At 43.7% G+C, this 4,821-nt stretch overlaps 1 pseudogene; it reads right to left on the reverse strand.

Annotated features, from left to right (window-relative positions):
• Positions 1-2,303: 2,303 nt before the first annotated feature.
• LOC128596462 (guanine nucleotide exchange factor subunit RIC1-like) lies at positions 2,304-4,227 on the reverse strand (annotated as a pseudogene).
• Between the last annotated feature and the right edge of the window lie 594 nt (positions 4,228-4,821).

Below are 4,821 nucleotides of genomic sequence, written 5' to 3' on the forward strand. Positions count from 1 at the left end.
AAAAGTGGCAATTAATAAATGGGAAAATTATGCTTTATTTACACAATAGTGCTTGCAAAACAACCCATCACCTGTCGCAGGAAGGATGAAGCTCTTCTCTGCATTAGTGAGTGGGTGAATCTCAGAAGCATGTGGCTCGTGAATGAGGTACATGGTGCTCAGAGTCCCATATGGTCTTGGAAATGATTTGCTGCCCCTAATTCTGGCTGAATTTGTCTTGGATGCAGATAATGAGAACGTTCTGGTGTGTGGCTCATCATGATAAGAAGTAAGTACTCCTTTCCCCAGGACTCTACTGCCCTGGGCTCTTTGGGCTACTCTGCTGCCACCTACCTCGACTTTCTCTATGGTTATGGCCTCTCTGACTAGTGTTCATTTTTAACATGTGTTGGCCCTAATACAGTCATTCTTCCAGATAAATTTTCTTTTTTTTTTTGTAGAGACAAAGTCTCACTTTACTGCCCTGGGTAGAGTGCCGCGGCATCACATGGCTCACAGCAACCTCCAGCTCTTGGGCTTACGCGATTCTCTTGCCTCAGCCTCCCGAGCAGCTGGGACTACAGGCGCCCGCCACAATGCCCAGCTATTTTTTTGTTGCAGTTCGGCCGGGGCTGGGCTTGAACCCACCACCCTCGGTCTATGGGGCTGGCACCCCACTCACTGAGCCACAGGTGCAGCCCCAGATAAATTTTCTGTTCAACTTGTCAGACTCCATTAAAAAAAAATCTTATTAGGATTTTGACTTTGATTATTTTTGATTTATCAATCAATGGGAGGGCTATTAACTATATTAACCATGTTGGATTAACTGAACAGATTTTGATGACAGGAGCTGGAGCTTAAGTGTGTTGTGTCTGTGTGTATAGCAATGATTTTCTTTTTTTTTTTTTTTTTTGTAGAGACAGAGTCTCACTGTACCGCCCTCCGGTAGAGTGCCGTGGCATCACACAGCTCACAGCAACCTCTAACTCTTGGGCTTACGCGATTCTCTTGCCTCAGCCTCCCGAGCAGCTGGGACTACAGGCGCCCGCCACAACGCCCGGCTATTTTTTTGTTGCAGTTTGGCCGGGGCTGGGTTTGAACCCGCCACCCTCGGCATATGGGGCCGGCGCCCTACTCACTGAGCCACAGGCGCCGCCCTATAGCAATGATTTTCAACTGGTGTGCCTTGAGAGGAACTTAGACGTGCCGTGAAAAAATTTTAAGATCATTAATTAAATTATCTTTGAGAGATGTTCAAAGCACAGTAAGTATATATATATATTTTTTACTTTTTTTAATCAACATAATTTAAGTGTGCCGTGGAAGTTTAACTATAGGTTCAAGTGTCCTGTGAGATAAAAAAGATTGAAAGACACTGATGTATAGAATGGTTGTGGTGGTGGAAGATAAGCACGAGGGCTTTCCTTTATAGTGTCATTTTCACAGGCATTTTAGAGGGAAAAGTAAATTTGCTGGCTCGGTCAGCCACCATGAACTAGAAGTTCTGATAACTTTTATGAGACAAAAAAAAACACTATATTTAAAAAGGAATCAAGGCCAAATACACCGATACAGTCTAGTAGTTTACATTAAAATGTTAATAAATTATAAAGTCACTGAATACACACTGAAAGGTTGCCATAGGAACAGCCATTTTCATGAAATGAATTTAGATACTAGATTCTTGAGTGATAGGATGCCTTGTTATTTGCTTTAAGGCATCTTTAATGTTCTCTTTCTTCTCTGTGGGAGATAGAAAATGTGAACAAGACCTTTACCTGCTGCAATTCTGTGATTGAAAACAAAATAAATCAATTTGGCTCATTTAAGCAAGAAATATATTTATTGGCAGGATGAAGGGATGGTTCCTAGAGTTGAAGGAAATGGGGATGAGAGGAGTTTTGGAGGAGGGCTCCAGAGGAGTCAGACGTATGGAGCAACTCTGTGGGCCTGGGGAGCACCGGGGACAGGCCCTTTAGGACAACCATAAGGATGAGTAAGCGAGCTCTTACTATTTATTATTTCTAGTTTTGTCTCCTTTTGTTTAAATTCACATTGCATGGAGTTTCTGGTTTGAAAAAAATTCTATGTGTATACATACATATACACACATACACTTTTTAAAAAATTTTAAATAAAAGTTTGCTTTATTCAATTTCACATTTTTATGAAGTCAAACAGATTTCTTAGTGGAGAAAGAATTAGTTAAAATCTAATAATTCTTGACCAAAGAGACTCTGAGCTGAGTTCTCTCCCCATTAAATTATCCAACTAAGTTGCAGTGTACTCCAGTACCGCCTACTGCCAATTAATACTGTCCTTCATGATGGCATTTCACTGTTTTTAGGACACAGAACAGTCCTAAGTCCCATCCTGAGGGAGAGGTTCCCAAGCAAAGGTTCCTCCTTCTCTGCTTGGGCTGTGTCCTCTTCTTTCCAGCTGACCGTATTGCTAACCCCGACCTCACACTGGGAGATGCCTCTGTGGCCGGAGGAGCCTCCTGCTCTGCTCTGTCCAGGAGTTAGTCTGTTTGGGGGTCTTACCCATAGTTGCTGGCTAGAAGGTGTCAGGTTGGACCTGCTCTTCTGTTACCTCATTGAGCATCTGTAGTTGTGGCTTAATGATATTTAAAAATGGCTTGTATCCAGGGCAATCTGTAGAGGCCCATTGGTCTACTGCATGTAGTCTTGTCTTCATGTTCTGTAACATAGCTCCATCTACTTCTGAAGATTGGATAGTAACCAAAATCTGATGGATTATTGAGGATTCTCTAAGAATCAGGCTGATAATAATGCACCAGTCCAGTCATCCTGCCTCTATGGAAATGTGTAGCAAATACCACAGCTGGACCTAGGATTTATGAGGCCCTTTACTCGCCAACTCTGCAGAGATGTACTCTAGCTCTGATTGAGTTAAACTGGGAGTGGAGAAATTTTCATCCACCATTGTCCAGTCTCCATCCACCAGGGAGCTACTTTCAGTTAAGTCTGTGGCTGAACCAATACTGCATTCATCACCTTTATTAGATAAAGGTAACAGGAAGGCATCTTGCATTTGTGTTTCATGGGATGAGGCTGTGTCTATCTCATGATGGGTGGGGCCAATGTTGCTGAGCCAGCCCTGACTTGGCTGGATATTGGAGATGCCAGCATCCATCTCAGGGTTTAAAAAAGGGTCAGGGGCAGTGCCTGTGGCTCAGTTGGTAGGGTGCTGGCCCCATATACCCAGGGTGGCGGGTTCAAACCTGGCCTTGGCCAAACTGCAACAAAAAATAGCTGGGTGTTGTGGCGGGCACCTGTAGTTCCAGCTACTCAGGAGACTGAGGCAGGAGAATCGCCTAAGCCCAGGAGTTGAAGGTTGCTGTGAGCTGTGTGATGCCATGGCACTCTACCAAGGGCAATAAAGTGAGACTCTGTCTCTAAAAAAACAAAAAACAAAATAAGGGGGTCAGCTGATTGAGACTTTAATAGCTTTCTCCCACTGTTCGGTATTTTCCATTTTTGAAAGGAGAACTGATAGAAGAGGCTGGGATGATAGGAAGTGGCCACAGGAAATCTTTGTGGAGTCTCTTCAAGGCTATTACAAAGTTGTCTACCCAGGCGGCTTGGGTACGTTCCTTGCCAAGTGATTAGCTCAAAGCCCAGCTGGGCTGCGAAGCAGCCAAGATCTTTTATTTATTTATTTATTTTTATTTGTGGTTTTTGGCCGGGGCTGGGTTTGAACCCACCACCTCCAGCATATGGGACTGGCGCCCTACTCCTTGAGCCACAGGCGCCACCGGCCAGCCAAGATCTTTTAAACACACGTCTTCTAAGAGTCGCTGACTTTATTCCACCTTTCACTGTCTTTACTCCACCTTTTTTCCAGAAGGACCAGATGGCATACTTAGTGTTTTATACGAGCTGAATTTACTAGGAAGAACATTTTCAGCTGACTGGGGTAAAGTAATGCTTCGATTTCTGAAAAACTCAAATTCACCACCTGAACTGGGTTCCTGAGCTGTGGGTGTGGATGGAGGTGTCTCAGATTCTCCAGAGCCAATGGCTTTAAGAAATCGAATCATGTGTCCTATTTGCCTCGTTCTAGTGCTGTGTTGAATAGAAGGGTGGCATGTTGCCTACTTACTGCTGGGACTTCCATATTCTGTAAGATAATAAAGTAAGAGGCAGCTGTGTCCCAATCCTGAGCCATCCAACATTCCTCAAACAAGTCCTTGGGGTTTCCAACAGCTCTGGTCTCAGCTACAGGCAGAATCACTGGACTCCTGTCCCCGAGGCAGGCTTCTGGGAAGCTTCTTTGGTTTTAGAGAATATACTCACTGTTCTTTTGTGTTCCCTCAGAGAAACTTTTCTCCCTCAGGACATTTGGCAAATCTCTGAACTGTTTTAGGCTTTGGAGCAACAGCCAGGAAGGGAGGAATTGCCGAGACTTCTACTTTCTGCCCTGACGCAAACCTCCATGAGAAAGGAAGCACAGAAGCAGCTATGCTTGAAAGAGCAAAGGAGGAAAACACGTTGGTATTATGTAATAGTCCAGTATTTTATTGCCTCTGGAACTCCATATTCTTTTACATATTTTAGATTAAAAAAAAAAAAGACCCCTTTTTATAGTTACTAATCTTTCTCTTTACTCAACTTGACCTGTAAGATTCTGTCCAGGATTGGTATGCATCTTCAAAACGGGTAAATTTATTTTTCTTGGGCATTCTCACTTTCTACTTGGATGTTTTTAGAATCTTCCATCGGACTGGAGCTAGAGACTGTTTCCTTCCTCAGCCACAGGACAGCCTGAGGGGAAAGAGCATGTTGTTAAGCTTTGGGTGGTCCTGATGGGATGTGT

This window comes from Nycticebus coucang, chromosome 2, assembly GCF_027406575.1.
Source record: "Nycticebus coucang isolate mNycCou1 chromosome 2, mNycCou1.pri, whole genome shotgun sequence".
Taxonomy (NCBI): Eukaryota; Metazoa; Chordata; class Mammalia; order Primates; family Lorisidae; genus Nycticebus; species Nycticebus coucang.